We start from the raw sequence: 20,007 nt of genomic DNA on the forward strand, positions 1-20,007 counted from the left end.
TTCAAAAGTTGTTGAAACCTGGAATTCGTAAGCTCTTTTGGATTTAAATGACACAAAAAGAGAAACCTCTGAGTTTAAGCCAAAAATATTGAGATTTAGTGGTCGCGCAATCGCTTCAAAGTTGAATTTTCGAGTAATAAAAAGGTGTTTTCACTTCAAGTGCCATAACTTTCGCAATTTTCAACCGATTTTTAATCTTTTTTTTATGAATTTCTCACAAATTAAATTTCGAATAAACTCGTAGAACATCGTTCGTTTTTTTCCAAGGTCACGCAAAATATGAGTTTTTGAAGATTTTTACAAAAAAAAAATATTTTTATAGTCCTATAACTTTTTAACCGTTTGACCAATTTTAAAAAATTAAAAATTAAAAAAGTTATTGTTCTTGAAGTGAAAACACCTTTTAATTACTCGAAAAATCAACTTTGAAGCGATTGCGCGACCTCTAAATATCAATTTTTTTGGCTTAAACTCAGAGGTTTCTCTTTTTGTGTCATTTGAATCCAAAAGAGCTTACGAATTCCAGATTTCGACAACTTTTGAAAAATAAGCCGCAGGTTAATCGGCAGCCATGTTGAATATGTGGCTCAAAATTTTAAAGTGATAATTCTCAGCCACGAAAGCGAATATTGGTATAAAAAAGTATCATCCCATATGCTTACTCGCAGTGATTGCGATGATACTTTTTCAGCTTCAACTTCAAAAACGCGAGGCAAACAATCATTGAAAAGCCAAAAGTCAATGATTCGTTTGAAAGCACAGTGATGCATCATGACACCTTAAATCGGTGTACGATGGGAATTATCAGAGTGTTACGAAATTAGTCTATGGTGTTACGTCTGTTTGTCTGTGGCCTAACGTGATGATGATGATGATGATGATGATTGCTGATTGTAGCTTATTGCTGATTGTTGCTGTTTGCTGATTGTTACTGATTGCTGATTGTTTCTGATTACTGATTGTTACTTATTGCTGATTGCTGATTGCTGATTGCTGATAGCTGATTGCTGATTGCTGATTGCTGATTGCTGATTGCTAATTGCTGATTGTTGCTGATAGGTTGTCAATATAAATTTAAATCTAAAAAAAATCTTGAAGAACTAATGAATGCTATTTTTTAACCTGGGTTAGAACTGGATTGGAGGAAAATGAATAAACAAACAAACTGCAGCACAGGCGAAGCCCAGTCGGGCTGGGGTTAAAACTGTAATCTGATCCAATTCCAACTCAGGCTGGAACCTGGGCTGGAACTGGATCATAAAAAATGACTAAGTTTAACCACAGACGGTTTAACGAAAAAGTTTGGATGTTGTGAAAGTATTGCCCAACTAACAATCACTCATTTAGCAGGCATCATTATGACGAATTAATTCAGCATAATGTTGAATAACATTTGAATTATTTTCACGTACAACCTATGTTCGGGTTTTATTCACACAAATTTGGAGAAGTTATAAAGCATCATGTTGTGCACCAACTTAATTTTTTGTTGTTCAAAACGTTTTACAAATGCAAACGAAAGTTGTTATTAAGCTTTGGCAAAAATGACTGAAAATAAATAAAATGCAAAAATGTTGAACTCTCACGAGAGTAATTATTTGCTCTCATGTTGAGAACACATATTATGAAATAAGAATTACATATAAAATTACCTAAATCCGGATTAGAACTCGAGACCTGTCGATTGCCAGCCGCATGCCTTCCTATCTGCGCCATCCTAGAGATGGTGAGATGCAGCACCCAAAGCCAAACATAATCTTCCCATGACTCAATAATGATCACTCCTGAACTTGTGTTCAGCAGTGGTGAATTAGCGCAGCACGTGGTAATCAACTGAACAACGCCTTATACTCCAACAGCTGTTCAGCCCAAAACACGTGTTTTCCATTCTGATTTCGCTGTCAGTATTTTTATCGCATGGTGAGAAAACTTGTATCGAATGCGGCCAAAAAGTGTTGGTCCTTATTGAAGATATTGTTTCCAGAAGAACTAATTGCGATATGAATATGTTTTTATATTTATTATTAAATATCGATCTTCAAAAATGTATGACAATATGTAGTGTGGTCTTGGACATGGTGCATTCACAGCATCTGTTCAGGTAATCTACTCCTGCTCAGTGGAAGATCCGTTAGGCAATTTTTTTTTATTTATGTTTTTGTCATGAAATCTTGATATTATGTTCAATAAATAGTGCGTAAGGATGTTTAGGGATATTTAAAATGTGTCGATTTCTGAATGCTGTTTGGTTATCTAGATGACTGTGGGAACAATATTCAGTAAACATGACAGCACTGAAATGTCAAATGCATCGATCCAAGCGTCTCGTACAATCGAACTGCTGCGGAAGATATAAAGTATAATAATCAAGGTGCAAGATATCATGTTACAGACTAATAATAATAAATAAATGCCTCTTTTTTACGTTGATTACGTCACTTGGCACTCAATGTTAAACTACATAATTCTATTCTGTTTTATTTTATATGATTCGTTTAAAATATTGGTTCTCTAATAACTTGGTTGTCTAAACAGTTTAAGCCATGATTTATCCCATAATCCGGACAAAGTTCCGAGTCAAACTGTGACGGGCTGAAGGCGTTTATTTGACAAGTGAAAAGCACATTGTTCAGGAGCATATGCTTATCGATACATCAGCTTAATGAGATGCAGACAAATCTCGCGTTTAGTATCATACAGGCGTATCTACAATGATCGATTTCTCTTCATCGATTTTCTCTTCGGATTATTCCGGAAAATACAGACAATATTCGTATGATCTCTCGGTGTATTTCGGTAAATGACGACTAGGACTAGTTTCTAAAACAACAAAAACAATCGAAAATAATTTGCCGGCCAAGTTATTGACCAAAGAGAAAATCGATGAAGAGAAATCGATCATTGTAGATACGCCCGTATGATACTAAGCGCGAGAAATGTTTTGTTAAACTCTTTTGTTAAGGAATCAATGCTTGTCGAATAAATTTTTTGTTAAACTTTTAAAAAGTGTTTTAATTTATCATTGTTGATACCTATGAGGAAAGTCGAACATTGACTATTTTCTCAATTGATAAATCATTTATACAGTAATGTGTAGAGCATAATTTTAGTTCAGCTATCATTGTCATTATTAAGCAACAATTCAGCAAGCTTGCTTGTTTGTGACTTGCAATTGTTAGTTGGGTGATTCAACCAACGGAAATCAGTGTAGCTAGAGCGATTTCGAGTAGTTCAATGCCTTGAAGTTGACTCTATGAAACATACAGGTTTTGCTCAAGGGTTTTGATGACTGAATGAACGAACTTTAAATTGGTTGTAATCAAGCTCGAACAGCCCGTTGAACAGAGCTAATCATTCCAATCATTAAATGAATAATTCATAATTATTTTCCAATAATCAGTCACCATCTGGCATCCCTGCTTGTTGTGTACAAACTTGCTGTCTTTGTTTGCGTGTGCAACACGCGCATGGAAAAAGCTTATTCGATGTGCGGGAGAAACTTTCTCTTCTCACCCAGCTTTTGAGTATCTGCGCATCCGTCCAGCAACACTGCTTCTTCTGATGGAAGAGAGAGAGTTTGAGAGAGAAACTCATGCTCGCTCGTAGCGGTCCATGTCGTACCGTCCGTACCGAGTCCGACCCACTCGTCAGTAGGTGCTGAGCCTTCGACGAGAATCGATCACTCTTCTAGCGGGTCTTGTTGAGAGGTGGTGCGGTGTTTTCTGTGTGTATTCTTGTGCCCCGAGGCCGAGAGTGCGGTGGAGTGTTCTTTCCTCCTCCTTCTCCTCTTCTTTCGAAAGAGCATCATTGCGCGACGGACCGACGACGTCGCGTTGTGTTTGTGTTTGTGTTCGTGTGTGTGTGCGTGCGTAAATTACCAAGTCGAGGCGATGGAAAATTGATATTTTTCCTCGAGTGCAGTGAAAATCCGTCGAAGCGAACCGTTTCGGTCGTGCTGAAATTGGCCAACCGCTATCGAAGAAGGCCAAATTGATCAACAACCGAAGAGACACAGGGTTGGACGGTGTCATTACGAAGTGCACGCATTTTCGGGTGTTAGTTTCTCTCCCCTTCGCCGTAGTTTGGCGACAGCTCGCGGGCTCCTCTGTTTCGTTCGAGGGAATCCATCTTGCGCTCATGCGCCTGATTCGTCGCCGTCTTCGATTCGAGTGGTGGTGAGCTCTTTCCCAATAATACTTTTCATTCGGTCGGTCAATTTTGGTCATTGTGGGACCGAGACGTGACCCCCTAGGGCTTTCCAGGGCTTGGTGGCTGAAAACGGTGCCCTCCAGTGTGACTTAGTGGTAGTGATCAATCCTTCATTTTCCCGTTCGTCAAGTTGGGAAGAAGAGTGTTGTATTTTTTTCTACTCGCACCTTCGGAAAAGAAGGGAGTTGTGCAAGTGAGAGAGAAGGAGAGAAGAAGCGAAAAGGTGTGTGCGAGACGATACACAAAAAGTCGTCAAGCAGGACCAGGAGAAAGTTGCAGTGCAGCAACCATCACCAGCATCATCATCATCAACATCAACAGCAGCAGATTTTGTGAAGACGAAGCGACTTGCATCGCCGAGGATCCAGAGTGGAAATCAGAAGCAAAGTAATTTTGATTTTATTACTGAAAATTTCTAGTTTCAATAAGTTTCGAAACAGTGCAGTATTCTCTTTGTTGGGGAAACGGGAGAGTAGGCCAGAAACGAAGCGAGGATGAAGGTGGCGCCCATCAAAACACAAGGCAGTGTTGCCAGAACGCGAATCAAGTGAGCGGGGAGACAGATTCTCTTTCTCTCGGTGTGTCTGGAAGAAGTCGCATTCTTGTCGTGTTCCTTTGTGCGGTTGTGGGTGTGAATTGGTTTTTGCTTTGGCTCTGGTTGGTGCAGCAGCGAGAAGCGAGTGCAAAATATTTACAGTGATGGAAGCTTTCCCAAGTTGGTGATGCGCTTGTGTGGATCGGAGACAGTGAACGGAAGAGTGGTGTGCGTGTGTTTACATCATTCTTCGGCTTGGGTGCAGCCGCCGAATGAAAAGAGTAATTTTTGGGGATGCAATGTTGACGAATTGTGTGATTGTTCGATAAATGGAATCAGGTAGAACTGCTCTGTGTTTTGTCGGGAAAACAAAGCTGGAAACAGTGTTGCCAAGTGGTTGTGATAGTGCGACTCTTCACCTGGATGGTTCAAATTTTTGGCTGTTCAGCCAGATGTAACTTCATGAGGGATTGTATTTTAAACATCAATGATAGAATATCTTTAATGCATCTTCTTCTTACACATGCGAATACAACGCCTACTGTCGTAACCGCGAAAACTCACAAGCCAAAACTCATACACTACATCTAGGGTTTGGTGAAGAAATCAAGCGGCACACTAAGCTGAGTTATGGAGCCCTCCCAATGATCTTTCCAGAGAACGTGACATATTAGGACTTCTGCAAGAAAACGAAAACCGTTAAAGAATATTGGAAATCAACCTACGCTGTTCTTAACATAGAGGAAAAGTAAGGAGAACCTCTAATCTTGGAAAACTTTCCTGATCTCTGGTCACAACTTCGAAATGTTATTTGTGTACAGATATAGCATCTTCAAAAAAAAACATATTGAATATTGATTCAACGTCAGCTGCTCGTTTGGGCAGAAACATCCCAACAAACATTTTTGCTGTACAAAAGTGGAGCAAACCACTCCTCAGCGAACTTTAGCTTAAGAAACTGTTATTCAGCTAGTTCTGTTACTTGGGATACAACCTGCCTCACTCGGATCTCATAGGCATCTTCGTAGCACCCCGATCGTCGTCATTCATAAATAACCAAAGAATTTTCCATTAATATCCATGCTTCACCGAAAACAGAAAAAGTCAGTAGAAGCAAAGTATTGTGGAAAACGAAAACATCCTGGATACATTGCGGGTCATACTCCTCGACGATAAGCCAACAGACTCCTAGTACCAGCAGCTCTGCCGGCTGGCTTGATAAGAACATCAACCTTCATGATTGTGGTTAAAGACTACCGCAACTGTATCAGTCGACGCTCGCAGAGGTCCCGAACAAAACACTGCATCGTTCAAATATGCTGGCGTCTCTTATTGGTACGGTCAGAAGTCACGAAACTCGAGCATCCCCCATAATCCTCGTAAACTACTGTAGCTTCTTCAAGTTGTTCACCGAGATCAGCCAACAAACGCCGCATCCAGAGTACTTTTTGGCAATTCTCGCCGAGTGCCAGATATTCGGCTTCCATTGTCGAAAGGCTGACGCACTGCTGTTGACGCCTGCTAGTCCACGATACTAATCCTCTTAAGTGTAAAGTACTGCGAAACTGGTCATGCAGTAACTACATTGCACTTTCCGTCATCAAGTGCCAGTATACAGTCTTTAACCTCTATTATAAAACGAGATACCCGTTTAATCACCCAGTTTAGTTCGTTCGACTTACTAAACTTACGGTCCGTATTCAAAGCACTCGTTGCTACGTGCTAGCTGTGGAATCCAGGAAAATACCGATAAAGAATCACCCAGCAGTAGACAGCAGTAGTAAAAGACGAGAGAAGACCTCTTGTTCATCCATTTGAAACACCACTGTCACGTCAATTCGTCAGTGGTTCACCCCTAGGGGCAAGACAGATACAGCGTGCGTAACTCTGTTATCAAAGTGTTGCTCAGAATTCCTCTGGATAGCTCTGGATCACTCTGGTTTTCCCGAAGTATGTTGCCTGATACCAGTGAAAAATCAAGCAGTCTTACCTGATTTTCCGCTTCGTAGAGACGTTTCTGAACGTCTTAAGGGCCCATATAGCCGAGGCGGTAAACGCACGGGTATTCAGCATGACCATGCTGAGGGTGACGGGTTCGATTCCCGGTCGGTCCGGGATCTTTTCGTAAAGGAAATTTCCTTGACTTCCTTGGGCATAGAGTATCTTCGTGCCTGCCACACAATATACGCATGCAAAATGGTCATTGGCAGAGGAAGCTCTCAGTTAATAACTGTGGAAGTGCTCATAGAACACTAAGCTGAGAAGCAGGCTTTGTCCCAGTGAGGACGTTACGCCAAGAAAAGAGAGAGAGAGACGTTTCTGAATGGATTCGAACAAAAAGAATTACTCAGGATTGCTCAGAATTGCTCCGGATTTCACAGTGTCTTGCCCCTAGCTCGCACGCTACTGCATGCTGGTGATGAAGTACCTGCTGCTTTTGCCGGATTCAAGTAGAGACCTGGGCAATTCAACGGAACTTGTAATAAGGACATAGGTATGGCCAAAACCTGCTAGGCAAAGAGTCTTCCTATGAACCTGTGTCCTTTAGTGGAGCAGTACCGGTTGTATTTATGACTGACAGTGTAGCTCGTAACAAATGGAGCAAGTTTGCTTCAAGATGAATACGGAGTCTCAGATCTGACGCAAGGTCAGCGAGGAATCGATAGCGATTCTGAACCAATAGGTAATACCCTGCATGTATCCATTTCATATCTCCTATAGAGACTCGTGTAGAGGATCAGTTCTGTCGCATTTTAGCAACCTCCGAGAAACAATACCAGAATACTAGAAGAATCGTCTAAAGACATACTAGAAGGAATTCCTGAAAAAAAAATCTCAGGAAAACTTTATGATAATCTCAGAAAGACCTTTTGGAGAAATAAAAAAAAAAGATTTTCGGAAGAATCGTTGAAAATTATCTAATAATAGGCATTGTTAAAGAGCACAGAAAAAAATCTTGTGTATCTCATCATTTTCTCTGATATTAAACATTTATTTACCGTGAAGAAACTATAGGAGGCATCTCTAAAGGAACACCTTGATGGATCCTCGAAAAAAACTGCTTAAAGAATCTCAGATTGAACTACCGGAGGAATCCCGAAAGAAATATCAGAATGAAAGCATGAAGGGATTCCTAACAAATCCGAGAAGAAACTGCTAGGTAAATTCCAGAAGATATGTATATCAATTGAAATCTCAGAAGGAGCTCCTGAGAAAAAAAAAATAAAAAAAAACATTGCAGGAATCACAGAACGAATATCTTGAAAAATCCCAGTGGGTATTCCTAAAGCAAATCCCAGAAGGAACAATAGGAGGAGTACCAAACAAACGACTGCTTTTGAAAGAATTCCAGAAGGATCTCCAGGAATAATACTTGAAGAAACTCCATGGAAAACCTCAGAAGAATCTTCTCGAGAAATCTGAGAAGGAACTCCCGAAGAAATGTCTTACGGAATTCCACAAAATGTTTCGCCAAAGGAATCCCAGAAGAAACTCATGAGAAGAAAAAACGGAAGGTAGTGTATCTCAAGGGCGTAACCTGCTTTTCAGAGGGGGGAGGGGAGGTGTGAGAGGGTGGAGGACGATCGAGCACCCTCATCATATTTATACATACAGATACATACTAGCTCTTTTATAACTAAACGCAACAGGATGAAATTTAATATAATAACATTATTTTATAAAGGCATTTTTACTGAAGGGTTCAGCATAAGCAGTCGTGCTGTTTTATTTTGTACTAGCAGTCCCGGCAAACGTCGTACTGCCTGCCTACTGTGTTTTGACATGCAGCTCCATAGGGACGTCCCGGCGAAGTCATCTGTATGGGAGCCCCCCGTTCCAGAGACCGGAGAGGTCTCGCACCAAGCTAAGAACCTTCCCCGGCCCCGACAGCACCCACATACAAAATTTCACACCGATCGGTCCAGTAGTTTTCGAATCCATAGCGGTCAGACAGACAGACAGACAGACAGACAGACAGAAATTCATTTTTATATATATAGACTAGCAGTCCCGGCAAACGTCGTACTGCCTGCCTACTGTGTTTTGACATGCAGCTCTGCAAACAATACCCCGCAAAATGAAATTTCATACATTCTCGTTTTGGGAGCATTCCCGGTCGATTTTCCCAATTATTTTTTCGTACGAACACGTCGGAAAACTGCATGAATGAATCCCTGAAAGAATGCCCCGCATAGTTGTAAACTGTAAATGCACTATTTCGCGTATTGTGCATAATAATTTGCTACAATGCCTGAACAATACAACATGTATTTCGTCATCACATTAAGTGGTAGTGTTACTATATTGTAGTAACCCATTTGGCATATTGTAATGGGCCAAATCACAATATGGCGAATAGGCGGTTAAGTTAGGTTACAATAAAAAATTAGCATTTTTCTCGAACAAAAATTTCGGAAAACATTATGCCATATAGTAGACATATCATTCTCGATGACTGCAAATCAAATTGTTGAGAAGTAGTTGAACTATAAATATTTGAGAAAATGATCACATCAAATGAGATCGTTGACATATTGTGAAATGTGGTGCATTTAACAGTATGGTCTATTGTTTTTGTATGTTTCAACAATTAAAATATAAAATTTTGCCAGCTGGCATTTCCTAGTAACTGCTTTCGCATGCAAGCGATTTTTATACTAATTTATAATCAAACAAGCATTTTCGATGCCAATAAAAATGTAAGAAAATACTTAATTTATTATAAATTGTTATAAAAATCGATTGACTGTGAAAGCAGTTACTAGAAAATGACAAATTGCTCAAAACATATAAAAAATACAAAATATTATTTTATTTGTTAAGAACTTTAACATAAAAAATGAATTACATATTGTAGTCCCAACTAACAATTTCAAGTCACAAACAAGCAAGCTTGCTGAATTGTTGCTTAATAATGGTAATGATAGCTGAACTAAAATTATGCTCTACACATTACTGTTTAAGTGATTTATCAATTGAGAATGTAGTCAATGTTCGACTTTCCTCATGGGTATCAACAATGATAAATTAAAGCACTTTTCAAAAGTTTAACAAGAAATTTATTCGACAAGCATTGATTCCTTAACAAAACATTTGTCTGCATCTTATTAAGCTGATGTATCGATAAGCATATGCTCCTGAACAATGTGCCTTTCACTTGTCAAATAAACGCCTTCAGCCCGTCATAGTTTGACTCGGAACTTTGTTCGGATTATGGGATAAATCATGGCTAAAACTGTTTAGACAACCAAGTTATTGAAAAAACATTATTTTAAACGAATCACATAAAATAAAACAGAATAGAATTATATATGTTGTTTAACACTGAGTGTCAAGAGACGTAATGAACGTAAAAATGAGGCATTTATTTATTATTATTAGTCTGTAACAAGATATCTTGTACCTTGATTATTATATGTTTTATCTTCCGCAGCAGTTCGATAGTACGAGACGCTTGGATCGATGCATTTGACATTTCAGTGCTGTCTGTTTACTGAATATTGTTCCCACAGTCACCTAGACAACCAAACAGCATTCAGAAGTCGACACATTTCAAGTATCCCTAATCATCCTTATTTACTGTTTATTGAACACAACATCAAGATTCCATGACAAAAGCATAAATAAAAAAAAATGCTTAACGGATCTTCGACTGAGCATGAGTAAATTACACAGCGCAACATTTTTTTTGTCTCAAGAGCAAACATATGTGTCTCCGAAGGATTTTGGGCCGCTGAATCCGAATCCGGGTTCAGATTTGCTCCAACACGTCACAATTTTCAGCTACACCTCAATTTATAGGGCAAAATATGTGATTTTGGGCTTTTTTGACTGCAAGCCATTAAGCTAGGAAATATTTTTTTTTAAGCAATCAAAAGGTTAATTGATCAATTAACATCTAAATTAACGACTCATGCAAAATATTTCGTTTTACCTAATAAAATTTAATAGATTTTAGCATTTTATGTTAGTATGAAAACTTGCATGCAACTTATGGAGGGTGACTTGTATGGGAAATATCGTACCTAACATAAATCACTTAAAACTATCAAATTCGATTTGGTAAAACGAAATATTTTTCATAAGTCGTTAATTTTGAAGTTAATTGACCAATTAACCTTTTAATTGCTTAAAAAAAATATTTCCATGCTTAATGGCTTGCAGTCAAAAAAGCCCAAAATCGCATATTTTGCCCTATAAATTGAGGTATAGCTCAAAATTGTGACGTGTTAGAGCAAATCTGAACCCGGATTCGGATTCAGCGGCCCAAAATCCTTCAGAGACACATAAGTTTGCTCTTGAGACAAACCAAATGTTAATTTTTGTTACGCTGTGTTACCTGAACAGATGCTGTGAATGCACCATGTCCAAGACCATACCGCGCCACATATTGTCATACATTTTTAAAGATCGATATTTAATAATAAAAATAAAAACATATTCATATCGCAATTAGTACGCCTGGAAACAATATCTTCAATAAGGACCAACACTTTTTGGCCGCATTCGATACAAGTTTTCTCACCGTGCGATAAAAATACTGACAGTGGAATCAGAATGGAAAACACGTGTTTTGGGCTGAACAGCTGTTGAGTATAAGGCGTTGTTCAGTTGATTACCACGTGCTGTGCTAATTCACCACTGCTGAACACAAGTTCAGGAGTGATCATTATTGAGTCATGGGAAGATTATGTTTTGCTTTGGGTGCTGAATCTCACCATCTCTAGGATGGCGCAGATAGGAAGGCATGCGGCTGGCAATCGACAGGTCTCGAGTTCTAATCCGGATTTAGGTAATTTTATATGTAATTCTTATTTCATAATAGGTGTTCTCAACATGAGAGCAAATAATTACTCTCGTGAGAGTTCAACATTTTTGCATTTTATTTATTTTCTATCATTTTTGCCAAAGCTGAATAACAACTTTCCTGTACATTTGTAAAACGCTTTGAACAACAACAAAATAAGTTGGTGCACAACATGATGCTTTATAACTTCTCCAAATTTGTGTGAACAAAACCCGAACATAGGTTGTACGTGAAAATAATTCAAATGTTATTCAACATTATGCTGAATAAATTCGTCATAATGGTGCCTGTTAAATGAGTGATTGTTAGTTGGGGTATTACATTGTTTAGTGGTAATATAATTTCCCTTCAGGAACTTGGACTAGTTAACATTTGCATTTGTACGTTTTGCACGTATTCGATGCTCCTATAACACTATGTCATCAATCGTAAATTCTTGGTTGTTATGCGATTAATTTAACTGATTTTTGGAACACAACTACCGTGCCATCACTTAATTTCAATTACTTTTTTTCGGTTCCTTATTCCGTTCACACCGTGCAAAATAAATGGGGTGAACGGAATTGGGAACCGGAAAAAGGGATTGAATTAGGTGATGTTACGGTAGAAGCATTGGCTTTTTCTTCTGTTGCTTTACTACAAATAATAGCGCACTTTCGACGTCATGCTCATCGTAAAGTAACGGCAGCAAAAGTCAAGGTTTCGACTTCGGAATACCTCATTTCCTCTAGGCCCTAAATAAGTATCTGAAGAGACGTGATGAGAGACAGCTACCTTATCAGCAGTGCAAGATAGATGGGAAGCAGAAGTAACGGTGTAGCAAAACGGCACATCCTCGTCTCCCGTTCACCTATTGGTTCGCTGCATGGAGAGACCCTGGAATCTCTGGGCGACTCATACCAGTATCCGATTATATCAGGGGAACCTCACATACGGACTTGGACGAGGCTCCCTTTTGCGACCACCATATTTGTGCCGTTGTCTCAGGAGCATTTCGGTATTTCCCCCTCGATAGGCTGGCTCCTGTGCTGGACGATCCGTGGTTCTCGCCAGTTTTCTTGTCCGTATCGTTCACACCGCATACGCTCCGAGGATCTTTTATTCTTTCTGGTGAATGTTCCACCTTTTTTACCGCATTTGCTTGCACTCTGCAACATTGACGAAAACCAGACGGTCAAATAGAAACAAAACGCCAAAATCATTGATCCTGATAAAAATACTCACCATCAATGCTCAAAGCTCTAACACAGCTCTCATTAGGAATTGCGGTCGTCTATCTAGAAATTGCGGCAATCCCTGCGGTTCCCTAATTTGCACCCTCGCTTTGTTCCGAATTTCGATGGCGTTCTGAAATTTGCTGACTGCGCGGCTCCGGTCCAGCACGTGTACAAAGCTGGCGTAACATTTGAAAATGGTCTCTTCCAAATGAACCAAATAGTTTGCATTTTTTTTTTATTAAAAATATTTATCTGTCTTCATTATTTTAGCAAATTTTAGCGCAATTGGCAATTTACAGATGCAATCTCGAAAAAAACAATAAAGGGCGCGGCAGAAATTAGAAATATTCGTTTTGAATTTATAAACGTCTACGTTCCTAAGATGAGACTCAATATAAAATTACGCAAGAAATGCAGCTGATTGTCTGTCTGCCTTGCGAAACGATGTTGTTTTTTTCAATGAGGTTGCTCACAACTACACATGCACGCAACGATTTGTCAATTTGTTGAAATATAAGTTGCGTATAGTAAAATGTAACAGTATACGTGTGTTGCGTGAATCTGAAACCAACAATCTGATATGATGTGATTTTATGTTGCAACTGTTAATTACGAGTTTACATCTCAATATTATTCAACAATAATTGGATACTGTCGTATATGGTAACACTTTGATATAGTTTATTCAGAATGTTATTTATAGTTTACAGCCTCATGCTTTATATTGTGCAACATAAAATTAACTCCTGGGGATATAGTAACCTTAACAGATGGGAGCAGTTTATTGTTTGGAATTCATGACAAATTGTATTTTTCTATGCGGGTGGTGTCGATCCGTTGGCCCATTCCCGAGCCTTTTCGTGACATACAAACACCATTCCATTTTTATTTATATAGACAATACGTTGAAAAAAGTTCGCTCGTTCTTCATAAATCAGCGTGGTGCTAGTAGGGGTGACCAATTTCTGGAAGATTAAGTAAGGATTTTTCTTTACCCGTACACACTCAATCTGGGATTGTCTGTTCGGTAATTTATTTTGCGGTTTTTGGACCGTAAAATGCGAAAAATACTGACTTTTCAGCATTTTTATTCAACATCACTGATGTTCAGCAATATTATTTGACACTTTACTGAACACAGTAATTATTTGTACTGATATTACCGCAAAATTGAAAATTTACTGAACAGAATCAAAAGTCAGTAAAAAGGAAGTACCGACTTTTCAGTAATGGCTTACTTTTTACTGAGCTTTCGTTAAAACAATAAAAACATCAATCGCTTATGTGCCCAGCTGTCAAAAATAGAAAAAAAAACGCAATTGAAACTCGGAACATCAGATCTCGAACCCGACGCCATCTTTCCAGAATGCAGAATGATTTTTCAATTGAAATTCATTCACTCTTGCCGTAAGTATTCGAAACTCCTTGACAAAATTAGAAACGGTCTTCGACAAACTGTTTACTTATGTAGCAGCATAGCTGGACCGGACAACTCTGCATGGTTTGCGAAACGGATTCACTTAGCTCAAACACAGCACCAGCAGGATTTTCCAGTAAAGGGTCTTTCTAATTAGGAGCCGAAAAGTCGATCTAGTTCTGCCGGAACTTTTGGGAACGGTACATAGTATTATGGGTTTTCATACCTTTCAAGAGCAAGGATGATTGAATTAGAATTAAAAGATTTATCAAAAATGAGGAAATTATAGCTAAAAGAAACTTTTTTTGGAAAAAAAAAACAAAAAAAAAAAGATTACCGAAAAGTCAGTAAAAGTTGGATCAACTATTACTGACTAAATCAGTTCTTATTTGACAGCTCGAAAGCTTCGTAGTTTACCGAGTTTTCGGTACTTGCAAATTATTACTGACTTAACTCTGCTGTTCAAAAACTCAGTAAAAGTTTACCGACTTCGGTAATCAAATCTGAGTGTGTATGTTTATTCTTCTGAGCTCATTTTGTTTAAATCTACAAAACTTCGTAAGAAATCATAGCTAAACTCTTTTGGAAATTACGAAAACGTTTTTGAACTAAACCAGAATTTTCTTCATGATTTCTTTCAGTAGATTTCTCCAGTAGAACATAATGGAAACCCGTCAGGAGATCTTTTGAAAATACCTACATAATGTCTTCCATGACTATCTGGAGTTCTTTCAGTAATTAACCATCTTGTATTGTTCCGAGTACGCCCTTGCCGGAATTTCCTTAAAGGCCGTTTCTATACTCATACACTGCATATACTCAGAGCATATTTAATCCAGTAGAAATTTCAATTGATGTATTTCCGGAAGGATCTTTGGAAGAATTCTTGAAGATATTCTTGTGAAAGTTTTGAAACTATCACTGCAGGGAACCCTCGAGGTATCGCAGTCAGAATACCTGGAGATATCTTTTTTTAATTCTTGAATTTTAACTTAGGCTAATTCTTCACACCTTGAATTCCTGAAGAAATCCTAAGATAAATCATAAAACAATCGTTGGAGGAAACCCTTGAGGCATTCCCGGGAGAATTTCTGAAGGAGTCCCTTGGCAGATTTTTGGAAGAATCCCCGAGCGGACCTGGTGTGATGGTTAAGCCTGGAACACATAGCGTCCGTTCCGTCGAGGTTTGCGTTTTTTTTTGACAGTTTCCCCATGGGAAATGTGTGACTGTCACGCACACGCAAACAAATGCATTGTGTGGGGCACTTTAGAACACTTGACTATCACGCCGAGGACCTGGGATCGAATCCCACTCCCGATAAACTCGCAAAATGTGAGTTCTTCCTTCGGAAGGGAAGTAAAGCGTGGGTCCCGAGATGAACTAGCCTGGGGCTAAAAATCGCGTTAATGCAGATAAAATGAAGAAAAGAATCCCCGAGCTTTCTAATGGAACACCTTCAAAAGCCCCTGGAAAAACTCCTAGAGGAATCTCTGAAGGAGTTCCTGAAAAAATCAACCGAAAACTTCTTGAAGGATTTCTTGGAGATAAAAAGAATATCAGGATATAGTCCTGAAGGAATCGCAGGATGAATTTCTGAAGGAATTCCTTTGCAGGAGCTGCAGGGGGTATTACAGATGCTGATGCTTACTCGAACAAATCCATGGATGAACTCCTAGAAGATTTTCTGGAGATAATTCCTTAAAAAAATCAATTACTTCCACAATCTCCAGGTAAACTTGGAGAAATTCTTGGGTGCATCCCTGGAAAAGATGATGGAAAGATTTCTGAAATTTCTGAAGGAACTCCCAAATAAATTTTAAAGAGATCCCGAGAGGAATTTCTGAAGAAATCCCAGAAGAATTCCTGGAGCAATCCCTGGAAGAATTCCTGGAGGAATCTCTAGAGGAATTCTGGGAGGAATCCCTAGAAAAATTTCTGGAGGTATTCCAAGAGGAATTTTTGGATGAATTCCTGCAGAAATCCTTGGAGTCATTTCTGAAGGTATTCCTGGAAGACCCCCTGAAGCTATTACTGGAGTAATTTCTGAGAGAATCCTTTAAGGAATGTCCCTGGAAAAAAATCTGGATGTTTTCCTGAAGAAATTCCTGGAGAAAATCTTTAAACAATTTCTGGAGGTATCCCTGGAGGAATTCCTGAAGAAATCTGTGGAGTAATTCCTGGAGGAATTCTGGGAGGAACTCCTGGAGAAGTTTTTGGAGAAATTCCAGGATGAAATCCTGGAGGAATGCCTTGAGAAATCCCTTGAGGAATTCTTGGGGATACTCCTTGAAGAACTCTTGAAAGAACTTCTGGAGGAATGCCGGTAGTTATAGCTAGAGGAATATCTGGATTAAATTCCGGAGGAATCTCTAACGGACTTCCTGGAGAAATCTATGGAGGAGATCTTAGAGATCCAGATCCCTGGAGGAATTCTGGGAGGGTTTTTGGATAAATTCCGGGATGAATTCCTGTGGAAATTTCTGACAGAATCCCGGAGAAATTTCTGGAGAAACGGCTGTAGGAATTTCTGAATTCCTAGAAGAATTCTTTGCTCAATCCCTGAAGGAATTCCTGGGGTAATTGCTCTATGAATTCTGAGAGAAATTCTTGGAGGAGTCACTGGAGGAATTCCTGGTGGAGTGCGTGGAGGCAAGCCTAGAAAAACCCTTGGAGAAATCGAAGACCACATTATCAAGAAGACTTGCAGCACTGCTCCATATTGAAATCCTAGTAGAGTTCCCTGGAGGAATTATTGGAGGAACTTCTGGAATGGAGCTATTTTTAAAGGATTCCCTAGAGGAATTCCTGAAGGAATTTCTAGAAGAATGCCTAGAGCAATTCCTGGAGGAATCCCTACATAAATTCCTGGAGGAATCACTGCATAAATTCCATCCATGTCTGCAGTAATTTCTGGACGAATTACACAAGTTTACAAAATAAAACGAAAGTCGTGAATTTCTGTCAACGACCAAAATTTTTGAAGCACAATTTAGCGCTGATTTCGAAACCGTGCTTTTTTTAAGTTGAACAGTTTTTGAGTTTTAGCTCAATATCGAGTTTTACAACTTTTCAAAATATGGAATTAACTAAAATTCAAATATCTTGCGTTTTGTTCAACCTATTTCAAATCTTTTTCCATAAATTACAAGCTGAACATAATACCATTCGATCGTCTGAAAGCAGGTTTATGAAGAAATGCTTTTTTTAATAAGAAAAAAAAAAACAATTTAAAAATTCTCTCTCAACGTTTATTTGACTCATCATATGTAGGCGAGTTACAGTAAAACAAATCAGCTCAATCGAAGCATTGATTACGGAGAATAAGATGTGTGAAGTGAGCGACTTTGCTTAAAAATAGAACAAAAATCGATTTCAAATCATCAACCTTGTAAGGAAAGTCGACAAAATTTCCGCTCTACTGTAATTTTTTTCCTTCGCGTTTTCGAACTAAGGGCATGATTCTACACCAAAAACTTATCATCAGTTTGCTGAGTTCAAAAATGCTGTAAACTAGTGTTATTGCTGTACAATAGATGAACAAACCGCTTTTATGCTTGTTTTTAAAAATTTTAGTTTAGTTTAGAAAGTTGTTTCGTAACTGTACACTGAAATAAATTTTGTTGTGGAAACTACAGATTCCATAGCAAAATTACATACTAACCATACCTATGATTCTCAACCGACAACAAAATCTGTTAAGGTATGAATAATAACTATATGGTAATAACTGAAATATGCTTGAAATTACAATGCACTGTAATAAATTCAACTAAAAATATAGTCGTCTCATCAACAAAACATTGTTAATTTTTCCTGGACTCGCATTTTACAACACAGTATGGTTAAAAATACAATGATCATTTGTTGAATTAAGATTATTTTTGGTAATGTTAACTGCACTGCTGCCGTAATTCTGCAAAGTGACGTAAGCGACATTAATACTTTTGACCCATTTTTGGTTATTATGCATAAAACTCTTGGTCATCCTATGGAAGTTTCTTTCCATAGATCATAGATTACGACTAGATCTTGCATTCTAATACAGCAGGCATACCACAGTGTTGTTTTTACTCCAGATATTATATGTAATATACCCAAAAATCTGGAGCAACATTTGAAAAGGGCCCAAGAGGTCTTGTGTCTTTTTTCGAAAACGCTCCGTAGGGCCTAACAGCAGCCCGCCCACGCAAATGAACACCGTTATCCGAAAGATCGATGTTTGCTCTATCTGATAACGGTGTTAGTTTTTGTGAATAAGCTGATGAGGGCTCAGGAGCGACGTGTGAAGTCATTGTTTACCAATGCTTGTATGCCCTTTTCAAATGTTGCTCCAGAAATGTCGACATTTTGAATGGCACTTACGTCACTTTACAGAATTACGGCAGACTGCTAGTTAAGTTGGTTAAGTTAACAGTGTTTTAGTGGAATGAACTGGAAATTGTCGGCTGAGAATCATAGGTACGCTTACTAATTTTACTCCTTTAGAATCGATTGTTTCCACAACTGAATTTATTTCAGTTTGCAGTTTGGGGTTTGTTTATCGGTTCAAAAACTAATCGAAAGATGATCTGCGACCAGCGGTCACTCCCATTGGGAATCCAGGTGACCGGAAGATTCAGAAATGTTGCCAATGTGACCTTTTAGGTTAGGTTGGTCCAATGACCAAATGGCAGTGCACAGTGGTCCACAAACCAGATTCACGAGGAAAGATGCCTTCAGCGCCTTCAAATGATTTTCTAGATTAATATGGTCTTCTACAAAGTTGTTCCTAAAAATAAGGCCCTCTTTTCAATATACATGAAAATTAGGGTGGTCCATATTTTCAAAGAAATTGGGAACCAAACTTTTTTATTTGCAAGAATAACTATATACATTCTTTTGGATAGCTGTAGATCTATCAATTTTTAACAACTTTGCTGAAGACACTTTTTATGTAGCTTTAAAATTGACCGATCTAGAGGTATTTTTCTGAATAAGCTTAGGGTGGTTCAAGAAAAACCGGTTTTCTGACGTTAATTTTTTATATTCGATTTTTCATCAAAGTCGCATAAGAAACACTTGTAGGGCATTTGAAGACGCATCGTTTCGTGCGCTGAGATGGTCGTTCTCTCTTTTGGTTCAAAAGTTACAGGCATTTTTCATAAAAAATCATAGTTTTTTAAAATGGTGTTGTGACGGGTTGGGGCAAACATAAAAAATATCTTTTGCCCGCATTCAAAAGAAGAAATGTTGTTATAAAACATATTAAAAAATTAGAGGGGTGTTATTTTTGTAACTCACGTGAAAAATACTTGAAAAGTGCCTATTTTTTCCTAGAAAATCATCAATATCTTTTGAACGGAATGACGTAGCAACATTCTCAGCGCCCGAAATTGTGCGTTTTTTAAAGCTCTAAAAATGGTTAATTGGTTTGATGAGAAATTTGAAACAAAAAAGATAAAGCGTTTGAACTGTTTTGATCAAATTTGGAGCATTTTCCCATAGTTTTCATAGGGTGACGCTAGAACAAATCGTTTTATTGCTTTATCTTTGTTATTTCGAATTTCTCGTCAAAGTCACCTAAGAACCACTTTTAGAGCTTCCAAATACGCGCATTTTCGTATGCTGAGAATGTTGTTACGTCATTCCGTTCAAAAGTTACAAAAATAACACCTCTCTAAATTTTTGATATGTTTTATAACAGCATTTCTTATTTTGAATGCGGGCAAAAGATATATTTTATGTTTGCCCCAACCCATCATAAACCCATTTTAAAAAACTATGATTTTTAAAGAAAATCGCTTGTAACTTTTGAACCAAAGGAGATAACGACCATTTTAG

General features: G+C 38.3%; 1 protein-coding gene across 5 annotated transcripts in view; it reads left to right on the plus strand.

Moving 5' to 3' along the window:
• The first annotated feature begins 3,581 nt into the window (after nucleotides 1–3,581).
• Nucleotides 3,582–20,007, plus strand: part of LOC115259784 (SKI family transcriptional corepressor 2-like) — an 833,559-nt gene continuing 817,133 nt past the window's right edge. For 2 of the 5 annotated variants that reach the window (XR_009996465.1, XR_003894263.2), the window contains exon 1: nucleotides 3,609–4,596. The gene's annotated coding sequence lies outside the window, so the exon portion shown is untranslated. Of the gene's footprint in view, nucleotides 4,597–20,007 lie in introns of all 5 variants that reach the window. The other 3 variants (XM_062846568.1, XM_062846569.1, XR_003894264.2) reach the window with 3 other exon arrangements.

Source organism: Aedes albopictus, chromosome 1 (genome assembly GCF_035046485.1).
Source record: "Aedes albopictus strain Foshan chromosome 1, AalbF5, whole genome shotgun sequence".
Classification (NCBI taxonomy): Eukaryota; Metazoa; Arthropoda; class Insecta; order Diptera; family Culicidae; genus Aedes; species Aedes albopictus.